General features: G+C 34.3%; 1 protein-coding gene across 1 annotated transcript in view; it reads right to left on the bottom strand.

Moving 5' to 3' along the window:
- The window catches only part of LOC137639547 (ATP-dependent DNA helicase DDX31-like), a 254,114-nt gene that overhangs the window by 173,658 nt on the left and 67,025 nt on the right, over positions 1–13,431 (bottom strand). The gene's annotated exons all lie outside the window — the stretch shown is intronic.

Genomic DNA, 13,431 nt, shown 5'->3' with positions numbered 1-13,431 from the left:
AATGCCGAGATCTAGATGTTGACGATCTGCTATACTCAACCTACTTACAATCATAATTTAAAGTTTTGTTAGAGTTCAACTTCATGCTCCATAATTTGCACCATGAAATAATTCTAGCTAGATCTCTATTAAGAGAGTCAACCACCCCAGATCTAAAATCAGGATATGTAATTGAAGCAAATGGTGTAGCATCATCTGCACATGCAAGATGCTAGTTTTCTAAGCTAAACCCCATATTATGTGACAAAAAGCAATGGGCCATGAACACTCACCCAAGGAACACCATACATCACATTCTTATACTCGCTATGGTGCCTATCAACAATCACTCTTTTATGATCTATTGCTTAAAAATTCAATAATGATGCTAAGGAAAGACTCCCTTGCTCCCAATTGTTCAAGTTTGAAAAAGTGTCATAAATAACACAGTCAAAGGCAGCACTAAAATCAAAGCCAATTATACAAACATCCTGACCACAATCAATGGATTTTTATACAGCATTGGAAATGGTAAGAAGGGCATCACATGCTCCAAGCTCTTTGCAAAAGCCAAATTGCACACAAGGGAATAAACTATTACCTTCAGTATAAACATTTTGACGTTTTGACAAAAGGCATTAAAAACCTTCGGATAATGTGGGTTATAAAAACTGGACAGTAATCAGAAGGGCTAGAGATACCACAAACACAATTACCTAATGGAGTAACAATACCAATTCTTCATGTAGTGTTTAAAGATCAGAGAAGTGTATATTTTGTGGACTTCGTGGGCTTATATTTTTTTTTACTTGTGTAGGGATAGTGATCATTTGTCTAATACAGGAGAAAGATTGTGTTCTTTGCCTTTGCTGCTCATGGCATGGGAGAGGACAAACCTGTAGCCCTTTATGGCCAAGAAGGACTATTGAAGGTCCCCTTTAGGAGGAAGCCATGTACTAATAAAGTTATACAGGCCTCATTAACATCTCTTTTAAGATGCCCTGCCATGGGATATTCATTACCCTTCCTTTAAGAGTTATCTTGGTATGGTAGCATCGTCTAAGTGATGGAACTCAGGGAGAGAGAATGGGGACTCATCAGCAAAAGGGCAACCACAGTCAACATAAGTGGGTACTTGAAAAGGATAATACTTTTGAAAAGGTGAATGTAGATGACCCACTCAAACATATGATATTACTCGAAGATAGACTTACCAGAAATCCAAGAAAATTGCAATCAAAGGGAATTATAACAGAAAAAGAATATAAAGAGGTATATGCAACAGGTACAAGACCGTGAATTTTACATGGATTGCCTAAGATACACAAAGAAAATATTCCTATTAGACCAGTAATATCAGTTAGAAAAACACCATTGTACGCTTTCTCAAAATTCCTAATACAATTCATAGAAAACTTCACTTTTAACGAGTATACTTTAATAAACAGTATGCTGCTTATAGATGACTTAAAGAATATACAGATAAATAGTGATAACTATATGGTCAGCTACGACATAGAATCCCTTTACACTAATGTGCCAGTTAAAGAAACAATTAATATAATACTTGAGCAAATAAATGATGAAAATATGGTTACGTATGTAGGTAAAGAAGAACTCAAACAAATGTTGAAACAAGCAACAGATAACAGCTACTTCATGTTTAATGACGACTACTATAAACAGAAATATGGGTTGGCAATGGGACAACCTCTTAGTGCACCCTTAGCAAATGTCTTTCTATGTTATTACGAAAAGAAATGGTTAGAACAATGTCCAATAGATTTTAAGTCTATATTTTACAGACGGTATGTGGATGACACATATATAATATTTGAGAAAAAAGAGCATGCTGAACAATTTTTTACTTATTTAAATTCTCAACATCCTAAGATAATTTTCACGAAAGAGGAAGAAGAAAACCATAAATTACCATTCTTAGATATAATGTTGGAAAGAGAACAAAGTACTATTAATACTGCAGTATTCAGAAAGGAAACTTATACCGGAGTAGGCCTAAATTTCACCAGTTTTACATTTCACCACTTTAAACTGAATGCGTTTTCAACTTTTCTATACAGAGCATGGAGAATTTCTAAAAAATATATCAAATTTAATATAGAAATAGAATTTTTACATACTTTTTTTTTTTTGAATAATGGATACCCAGCTGAAATATTTAAAAGTCAATTAAAAGAGGTTCTTAAACAACATCTTCATACAAAAGCCCATTACAAGTAGTGTAGAAAAAGAGACTGTATATCTAAAACTGAATTATCAAGGAGAGCAATTATGCAAGGGGATAAATAAAGAATTAAAAATAATAATGAATCAACTTTTTCCAAAGATCAACGTAAAATTTTTTTTATAACAACTTTAAAATGAAAAACTTTTTCCATCACAAAGACAAAACTCATTCTAACTGGTGTTCTGACATTGTTTACAAGTATGAATGAGCAGTTTGTAATAACTGCTATTTGGGTTCTAGCAATAGGGCCCTAGCTGTCAGAGCATCGAAACATAAAGGGAGAAGTTACAGAACAAAAAAGATCCTTGCTAGGCCCCTCCAGTCATCCGTGAGGGACCACTCAGAAAACATTTGTGACAAGCAGGTAAATCTACATGAATTTTCCATTGTATTTAGAGGGAATTGCCAATCTGAAATTTGAATCGCTGAAAGTTTACTAATTAAGACCTTAAAGCCAACTTTAAATAATGAAACCTCGAGCTTTCCATTGAAATAGTTTCAAGTATTTATTATTTTATTTATGTTTTTAGTCTAATTCCAATTATGGAATTCACTCCATGATGTGCTATTTATATTAGAAAACTTTTTAGGTAAATACTGTAACTTAAATTTTTTGTTTTTAACTTTCGATGTTGTAAAACTCTACTTTTCTCTGTTCGCTATGTATATGAATATTATAAGTATTTGTTAAAGTAAAAAAAAAAATATTTTTGCAGTTGATGATGGGTTAAGGAATGTACCCGAAAGCTTCATTGGAATAAAAGTAGTGAAAAAAAAGCCAATCTATTCACACTTAGCACAAATCAGTCCAGAGGTAACAGAGAGAAACCGGAATTGAAAAGATACACCACCACACAATGTGGCAATTTCTTAACATACAAAATAGCAAATACTTTGAATAGACTTCCAGCTGATGTAGTAAACAGTAACACGGTAAACAAGTTCAAGAATAAGTTGGATAAGTTCATAAGAAAAAACTCTAAATGCCTGAACTAAATAGCTCTCCAAAAGAGTAAATGGAGTCTCCACCGATGGACTAAGAAGTCTTTGAGACATCCAAAATCCTTGTAACTCTTTGTATCTAAGAAAACAACTGACTGACATCATGTCCATGTTCTATCAATGAGAAATAAGGAACAAAAAAGTCATAGATGATGTAGAAAATGGGATTAGTATCCAAGAAATACAAACTAAGGTGAAATCAAGAACAGAACCTACAGAGAAAATAACCGACAAAAGCAGAGAGTTCATGAAACCCACTAGAGGAAGGGTAGCTAAGGCCAAGAAGACTAAACAACAGTATAGAAATGTAACTACCATCAAAGTAAAATTATAAAAAAGATAGACTACAGATGGTATAACTGGATAAAACTGAAGGAATACACCAAGAATTTTGAATTCGGCGGAATAGGGTACATAGATACACAATGGGACTCCTTTGTAGAAATATGTAAAGAAAAAAGGGCTAAATGTTTACGGCATAAAAAAATTTTACCAAGTAGAACTCCACAACCTAAGTGGTTCAACAGAGAAATAGCCAATGTAATAAGAAGTAGAGACAGCAAACATGAATCAATGGGTCCACAGCATTCAATTCATGAAATTTCTGAGCACAAGAAGTTAAGCTGAAAAGTAGATAAACTAGTTGAAAAGGCCAAGAACAATGAAGAAAAAAAAATAATTTTTTGCAAATGTAAACAGTAGAAAACCAATTAAAAACAACATTAGCCCATTAAGAGACTCGGAGGGTAATCTTAAAACAAATGATTTGGAAAAAGCCGAACTCATGAATGCCTATTTCACAACTATATTCATTACAGAAGAATCAACGACCCTCCCTGAAACAACTATCAAATATAAAAGGCCAAAATCCCTCAATACAATCACCTTTACCATGGATGATCTCAAAAAGAAAATAAAAGGACTCAGTAAGTCTAAGGCACCATGTCCAGAGGATACTGATAGAGATTATAGAACTAGAAGAAGAGATAACCCCACACTTTTACATATTCTGAAAGACAGCCAACGAGAGAGGGGCACCAAAAGGATGGAAACTAGGCAATGTTCCTTCAATCTACAAGAAGGGACCAAAAGAAGAACCTAACAACTACAGACCTGTGTGTCTAACTTCAGTGCCTAGAATAATTTTTTAATCAATTATAGTAGATTCAACAGCAGAACATACAGAAAAAAACAACCATCTCATAGACAGCCAACCTGGTTTTAGACAAAAGAGATCATGTGTGACAAATCTGTTGGAAATTTTCCACATGTTTAGCATTTATGACAAAAGCAGAGCAATAGACATCATATACCGACTTTCAAAAGGCTTTCGACAAAGTTCCTCATAAGGAATTAAGGGTCAAAATTAGAGCACTAGGCATCATTGACGAGCCAGATGAATGGATTGAAAATTGGCTAACAAATAGAACACAAAGAGTTGTAATGAATGGAGAAGATTTAGAGTGGGCAGCTGTCACAAGTGGAATACCTCAAGGACCCATGCTTAGATCATTGTTATTTCCGATCTACATTAACCACAAAGATTTAGGATTCACTAGTAGAATAGCCAAACTTGATGACGATACTAAACTACGCATGGTGCAAACTCAGAAGACATAGAAGCCTTAACCCTGGAACGGTACGGTGGGTCGTCCGCGACCCCGAGCGTCAAAACAAAAGATGTTTTTCTCACGTGACTCACCCCCGTGACTGAATTTGTGGGTGATCGACCTGCAGTTGGTAACTCGCCTACACGCTCTAGTAGTGTCCAGATGTGCATCGCTATAGCTGTACTCCTTCCCAGGTTTCTGAGACGCGTCGGGGTCGAGCGCGACCGAGTTTACCCTTCTAAGGTAAGTTGCATAATTATCAAAGTTATTACGTATTATGAAATTGTCGTAGAATGGTGCAACTTGTATAGGTTATCAGTTGTGGAAAGTCTTGGTGGATGGTTTGGCTACCATGTGCATGATTTTTTTTTTAGTTGAAATGTCGTTCATCACCACAAGGACCATTTTACCGCGAGTGCCCCTTTTTCAGTTTTTTTCATTTTTTGGCCAAGTCATTTTTCCGTAAGAAATTGCCAAATAGTGTCGCAAAACTTTTGCTTTTTTAGTGTTGGAAAGTGTGTCTAGATGATCTGGCTACCCATGCGTGACTTTGTTTTTGTCAGATACGCCGTAGATATTGGTATGTGGGGTATTTTCCTGCGGTTGCCAATTTCTGTTTTTTTTTTTTCAACATTTGTAAAAATTTACTACATAGTAAGGAACTGCCATATATTATTGATTTTTTTTCATGTTTATTTGTTAGAAAGTGTGCCTTGATGGTTGGGCTAACACGTGCATGTCTTTTTTTATCTGAGATGCCGTATATTAAAATGTTGGCCATTTTTCCGCGAGTGCCCCTTTTTATTTGTTTTGCATTTTTTTGCTTAGTCATGTTACCGTAAGGAATTGGCAAGTAGTGTCGCGAAACTTATATTTTTATAGTGTTGGAAAGTGTTTCTAGATGATCTGGCTACCCATGCCTATCTTTTTTTTTAGCCAGATATGGCGTATATATAGGTATGTGTTCGATTTTCCTGTGATTGCCATTTTTTCGTTTTTTCCCATTTCTTTCAAAATTACTACGTACTAAGGAACTATCACAGAGTAATGATTCATTTAGATGTTTATTTGTCGGAAAATGTGCCTTGATGGTTGGGCTAAACGTGCATGTCTTTTTTTTTATCTGAGATGCCGTATATTAGAATGTTGGCCATTTTTCCGCGAGTGCCCCTTTTTATTTGTTTTGCATTTTTTTGCTTGGTCATGTTACCGTAAGGAATTGGCAAGTAGTGTCGCAAAACTTATATTTTTATAGTGTTGGAAAGTGTTTCTAGATGATCTGGCTACCCATGCCTATCTTTATTTTTAGCCAGATATGGCGTATATATATAGGTATGTGTTCGATTTTCCTGCGATTGCCACTTTTTCGTTTTTTCCCATTTCTTTCAAAATTACTACATACTAAGGAACTATCACAGAGTAATGATTCATTTAGATGTTTATTTGTCGGAAAATTTTGTTTACTTCTTTTTTAATTGAATATCATCAAATTTTTTTAGCTAAAATATATTGTTTTACAATTTTTTTTTCTATTTTATTTCCCTTCAAAAATTTTTTTTTGGGTCAGAATTCTAATTTTATAGTCGTAAAATAATTGACAATCATCCAGCAACCCACCATACAATTTTTATGCATATCCAAGAATAATTAGATTAGTAAATAACACCTTGAAATTGACATACCCTTCCTACATTTCAAGTGGCAGATTAGGGAGTCTGAGTCAGTGTGGTTGGCGGCCATTTTGTGGACATATCCGAAGCGTAAGTTACCCTATCTATATATATTCTTGTTCCCTATAGAATTTGTGATATTTTGGTATATTTTTACCTGCATAAATATCATATTATATATTAAATATATGTATTTTTTTTACGAAATTTCTAAGTACTCAAAAAATTACCTTTAGATATGGCCCCTGATATAAATGTAATTTACAAAATAATGAAGATTTTTTTACATATTTCTATTTTAGGATAACATATGTTTATTCCCTAAAAAAATTAGCCACTTCCTATTTCATTTGGGTACCCAAAAAAATTCATGAAATTTGGACAAATTTTTTTAGCCAAAAAAAGTTACCCTTTTTTTTTCATTTCAGATCTTCACCTCCGTGGGTCCGACTTCATCCAAAATACATCAAGATGTGTCCTAAACGTTCAAGAATCAATTCCTAAAAGGATTTGTGTATTTATGTATAAATTCTTTTTTTATGAATTTTTATGTAAGATCTTTTTTTTCAACTTAATTTTTTTAAATATTTATAATAAATAGTTTTTCTGCAGATGAGTAGTATTTATCTTTACAGTAGTTTTAAGCATTCATTGAATTTTTTTCTGGCAAAAAAAACAGGAGGTTACTGCAAAAACAGATTTTTCAAGAATTTTTTTTTTGTGTCGGGGTCGCGCGCGACCGAGTATAGCCTTAAAGGGGTGTCCAAGGAGCATACCTATCCAGGGTTAAGAGAGGATCTAATGAAGCTAATGGTCCAGAAAATGGCAAATGCCTTTTAACTGTGGGAAATTTGAAGTCATGCACACAGATTATAGTAACCCACAACCAGATTACTCACTGCTGCGTAATGAAATAGAAAGTGTGGACCAGGAGGAAGATCTTGGTATTATTATCAGCAAGGATTTGAAGTTCACCAAACAGAGCATAAAAGCTGATAAGGAAGTACAAAAACTATTAGGGTACACAAAGAGAGAATTCAAATACAGAAACAAAGACACTGCACTACAGCTGTACACAATCTCTAGGGATCCTTCAGTTATCCATTTCTTTTTTTAACATATAAAAATCTCCTTCACTTTAGATTTCTCTCATATTTATGTTGCTCTTTTTCTGTCTCTTAGTGTTATTCCCATCATTATTCCTTCCATAGCTCTCTGATCTGTAACTAGTCTATGTTCTAAGGCTTTAGCAAGGCTCCTAGTTTCTCATGCATAAGATACCTAAGTTTCTGATGTATAAGTTATAAATTGTAGTGGCATTTCACTTTCGGTCTTGTATTTTTGGGAAACATTTACTGTCTGTCCTAAATAGGTATACTTATAAACAATCTCTAGAGGCTCGTTCATAACTGTTATTTGTTGTTTCTCTGTATTTTCATTGAACCTTATCTTAGTTTTACACAATCATTTTCGGTCCCACAGTTCTGCTCTCCCTATTTAAATCTTCCACCTTCTATCATCTTTTGTAATTTCTCCCATTATTCACTAAACACATCTATCTATCTATCTATCTATCTATCTATCTATCTATATATATATATATATATATATATATATATATATATATATATATATATATATATATACACAGGGTTGATAGTTGGGTTCCTCTTGGGAATCACAATTTAAGTAAAAATAAAATGGTTAATGCTGCTATCATAATTATTTGGTAGCTTTTGGCATAACTTCTGTCATCTTAAGCTTATCCGCAATTGTTATTAGGTAAATTTAATAAAAAAATTTATAAATTATAATAATTACATAATTAGGAAGATACACTTCCAAGAACTGTCCAACTAGCTTTAGAATCAAACCTAAGAACATAAAACCATATAAAAGACTTCACTACTGATATAACATACCAATCAAAGAACATACAACTATATAAAAAACCCAATTACTAATCTATCTAGTCCCCCGCAGGAAAAGATGACCACCCACTCTGAGCAGCAGCCCACAGACCAGAAAACAAATCAATGGGTCACTGGCAACTGAACAGGCAAGCCCTCATTCAAGCAGGGTTTTGTCTTAAAAATGTATAAAGACCCAAAGATTCACAGTTGGCTGACAGTACTATGTCTGTCAGTGATTTTCAAATTTTCTCTGGAAATGTCATGACCAGATTTAAATGAATGCCCATAAATGGCCAAAATTGGTTTTTTTACTTAAAGGTCTATTGGTTCGTACCGATTGCCCCATGGTGTCATATGCACTTATAAATGTGCACTCTGTAATGAGTGCTTCACTGGAAGATCGGTAGGAACCACTAAACATTTGAGTAAAAAACCAATTTATGCCATTGATGACCATTCATTTAAATCAGGCCATGCCATTGCCAGAGAAAATTTCAAAATCACTAACAGACATAGTACTGTCAGCCAACTGTGAATCCTGGAGTCTTTATACATTATTAGGACAAAACTCAGCTTGAATGAGGGCTTACCTGTTCAGTTGCCAGTGACCCATTGATTCGTTTTCTGGTCTGTGGGTTGCAGCTCTGATTGGGTGGTCATCGTTTCCTGCGGGTGACTGGATAGAGTAGTAATTGGGTCTTTTATATAGTTTTATGTTCTTTGATCGGTAAGTTATATTAGTAATGATGTTTTTTATATGGTTTTATGTTCTTAGGTTGGATGGAGTGAAGAAAGCTCTGGGTGATAGGAGGATAAATAAGAGAGAGGCAAGTGAGAATGCTAGAAATAGAAATGAATGGCAAGCGATTGTGATGCAGTTCAGATAGACCCTTCTGCTTCCTCCAGTCGCCTTGGTGATCGCTGACGTAGCAGCAGTAGGGGATTGGGCATATGAAACTTCATTTGCGGTGAAAAACGGGGGAGGGTGGGTTGTGGCACTATAGCAGTATCAGCCAAACATGACTGAATCCCTCGTCAGGCTGGGAGGAGCGAGGAGAGGAAAAGACCTTTATGTTCCTTTTTTTATGTCGGCTATAGCCAAAATTGGGAGAAGTGCCTTGGTAAATAGATAGAATAAAAAATCACAACTGCTAGTGATATATATTCATCATAAATAGCCACGTGTTGCAAACTCACTAATCAGCCCTCATGGTGGAGATGGGTTGATTGCAAGTCTAACAACACAATCCTGAATTCGACATGACAGTGTATAGTGGACTTGAAATGAACTTATATCTCTCTAGATAGCTCGATTGGTAGAGTTGTCCCCGCAGGCATGGTTTTGACTCGGGGCACAAGTTCGAATCTTTGCCTAGCCAGAAACATTTATTATAAATGAATTTCCACAGGATATCCATTCCCAAAGGTAGAATTTGAAATTAAACACCATTATGGTTGATATTGACAATGATAAAAATTATGATGAGTCTTAGTATATATATATATATATATATATATATATATATATATATATATATATGTGTGTGTGTGTGCATATATACAGTATATATATATACATATATATATATATATATATATACACAGTAGGGTCCCGAATTAAGCGTGTTCGAATTACACGATTCCCCTTTTCCGCGATCGCTATTTTTCAAAAATAAATTTTCTGTATCTGCGAGGCTGTTCAAAGTTCGCGAGTCAAGCACTACAAAATGTATCAAATCTATTGTCTTTTTAAGTATATTGGTAGCCCTAAATACGGTGATTTATAATAAATGTTACAAAACAATATTAACATTACATTTCATTAACATAATTTCATAATGAATAGCCTATTTAAGGATAAAATTCCACATCAACAATGAAATCAACTGTTAACTGTGCAAGTCCAGCTGACAAAATGTAAACAGAAATGTGGTTACGTTCTCGGCAATCTTTATCTTTCTCCAACCTTACGATAATCGTAATGGTAGTGTTAATGATGGTATATTAAAGCATTATTTTTGTTTAGTACAGTATATTTAAAAGCCTTATTTTTCCCTCTGGGTGTTCAAGGTTTTCACGAGTAGACTGGGTTCGTTTATCGGCAGTGAATAGCCTAAACTTCAGTAACGAGTCGTCAATATTTTGTCATATTTTTAACAGTATACATTTGATTTGCAAACATTGGTTTTGTAGAGTAGACGGTAAAATAAAATCTAGAGAGAGAGAGAGAGAGAGAGAGAGAGAGAGAGAGAGATTGGCAGAAATCTCTCTCTCTCTCTCTCTCTCTCTCTCTCTCTCTCTCTCTCTCTCTCTCTCCCCGTAAGAAATAAAACCATAGTTCACATATGGCAACTTGAGTTTAAGAATGAAATTAACATGAATATTGTTTGTTGTGGCGATCAATTCCTCGCTTCAGGGGGTACACGAAACAAAAACACGACATTCATTTACAACAGCTGATTCTCTCTCTCTCTCTCTCTCTCTCTCTCTCTCTCTCTCTCTCTCTCTCTCTCTCTCTCTCTCTCTCTCTCTCTCTCTCTCTCTCGTTATACAATACTTACAAATAGATGAAGAAACCAAAATCGGTTTTCTTGAAGTGTCAATTAAATACAAAACGAAAAAATTATACCGTGTATACATCCATTTCAATCATAGCTTAAAATACGGTATCCGATTTCGTCCGCAAACCACTATTTTTTAGGAAACACCATTCTATTCAAGAAAATTTTTACTCTTTAAATGTCAATTGCGCTATAATAAAACATGTACTTATGTTGTTAAATTTCGGGTGTGTTTTAAAAATCGAGTATTGTTAACTTATTTTTGTTTTACTTTTGGCTGTGATCACATCAGCTGATGTCTAGCTTCCGCGCGAATACAATAACAAAGAATTGTTTACACCATTTCTTAACTTATTCAAACCATCTATACAGTTAATATTACATAAACACCAATGTGTTATAACCTATCATATTTATTGTTTAGTACTTTAAAACCATCTCTCTCTCTCTCTCTCTCTCTCTCTCTCTCTCTCACGTTATAGCGGTAACCTAATTGTTCGGTGACTTTAAAAATAGGCCTAGTACTTTCTTCTTTTACCTTTTTTGCATATGGATCCATAATTGAGGTGGGTACAAGTTGACTTATAACTGAAGTTAGGAAAAGTATTTTGGATATGGAAAGGACAATTATCTTTCGTAACAGTTTAGAATTATCGTAAGTTATCACTCTGTCATTAGCGGCAGTTTGCTATTGTGGATTAAACGCATAAGGAAAAAAAAAATTTCCAGCTTTGCTACGAATTTAGGAATTTATATGGATACGGTAGGTAAAATATTTGTAATAACATAATGTTTACTAAATGTTTGTAATATCATTAGTTATGACTTAGATCATGTGTGTTTAATGCATTCGTTTGTTTATTATGATCGAAGATGGAGCGTAAACAAATGGAAGGTTTCCGTTTCAGGCGGCATCATATAGAAAAACATTTCATAAATGGCATTCATTTCATTTATTTGAAAGTTCTAATAAAAAATAATTAGAACATTGGTAATAAATAATTCAACATATAATCTATACTTGGTAAAATTGCCGTCAATTCAAAAACACAGATGTATAAATGTGTCTGTTTCTTCGTTGTGATCAGCGATAAACGTAAACAAAACATTGGTTGTCGTTTTCTATTGTGCTTTTTAGCGTGTTTAGGAAACGCATGATATAAAATCGCCTTTATTTTGATAATTCTGGATTTTCAATCATACAACAAGCTAGTCTATAGAGTGATGGTTTTGCTATTCACCAGTTGTATTATACAATAGATATGACAAACATTAAAATTTGTCTGTATTTTGGGTTGTGTTATAACGGGAAATATATGGTGTTTACACCTATCCTGGTTGTAATTTTAACCATTTTTCAAGTTATTAGAACTTTAAAGTATATTAAATGTTTTATTTATTTACAAGAACAATTTGATGTTATACAGAAATACAGTATAGTACAAAGAAAGTATTGGAAATGGGTAGTAAACACATTTGAATAGGCAAATTGCTGGTTGCCATGGCCGCAATGGAATTATTTCTGTTAGTTGTGTGTTTCGAAATTCGCGATTTTCCATTTACACGAGGTCATTAATCGACCAAATTCTCGCATAATTCGGGACCCTACTGTATATATATATATATATATATATATATATATATATATATATATATATATATGTGTGTGTGTGTGTGTGTGTGTGCATATATATATATATATATATATATATATATATATATATATATATATATATAAATTTTTTTCTTAAGCAAAGAAGTCATAAATGAAAAAGGAAGAAGAATTGGTATAGAAGAAAGAAGGTCAATGAGCTAACTCACCTTACACTTATCAACATTTCTTGCAGACTGCATGCTGATGTAAAGGTCTCAGTAATCAATTTATGACTCAACTCCAACAGGGGAAGATGCTAAGGGAGCTTTTCAAACAGGAATTACTACATTGGGGATCAATATCACTAGGGAAGAATTAGTCTCATACATAATATTGAGGGCACAGTCACTCACTAGGGTCACATACAATGGTGTAGACTTGGCTGCAGCTAAGAGAGCCCTTACAGCACTGATGCTGGTTGAACCTGAAATGCCTAAAGATAGCTATAATTTCTTGGTGCCAAGCGAGTCTCAGAGTTTAAGTTTTCCACATAAAATGAGCATGAGGAGTAACCGTAGAAGTAACGGAGGGTCCAGGTTGGCAAGGTGTGAGGAAGGAGAGAAAAAAAAGCTTCTTTAGCATCAATTTCAGGATGTTCCTTCAGAAGGTGCCAGATCTCCTTAGGTTTCTTCTTCTCCTTCCCAAGCTTTTTCAACTGCTTAGAAAATCCAAGCCTACACTCACCACAGGGCAAATATTGCAAAGACTGATGCCCCCTACAAAAGGTACAAAATTCATGGGGACCAACTGTCACCCATGACTTAAATCAACCATGTAATGCCTTTTCCTAGGCA

This window comes from Palaemon carinicauda, chromosome 4 (assembly GCF_036898095.1).
Source record: "Palaemon carinicauda isolate YSFRI2023 chromosome 4, ASM3689809v2, whole genome shotgun sequence".
In the NCBI taxonomy this organism is placed as follows: Eukaryota; Metazoa; Arthropoda; class Malacostraca; order Decapoda; family Palaemonidae; genus Palaemon; species Palaemon carinicauda.
The sequence above is the reverse complement of the archived record's forward strand: the minus strand, read 5'-3'. Positions and strand labels throughout refer to the sequence as shown.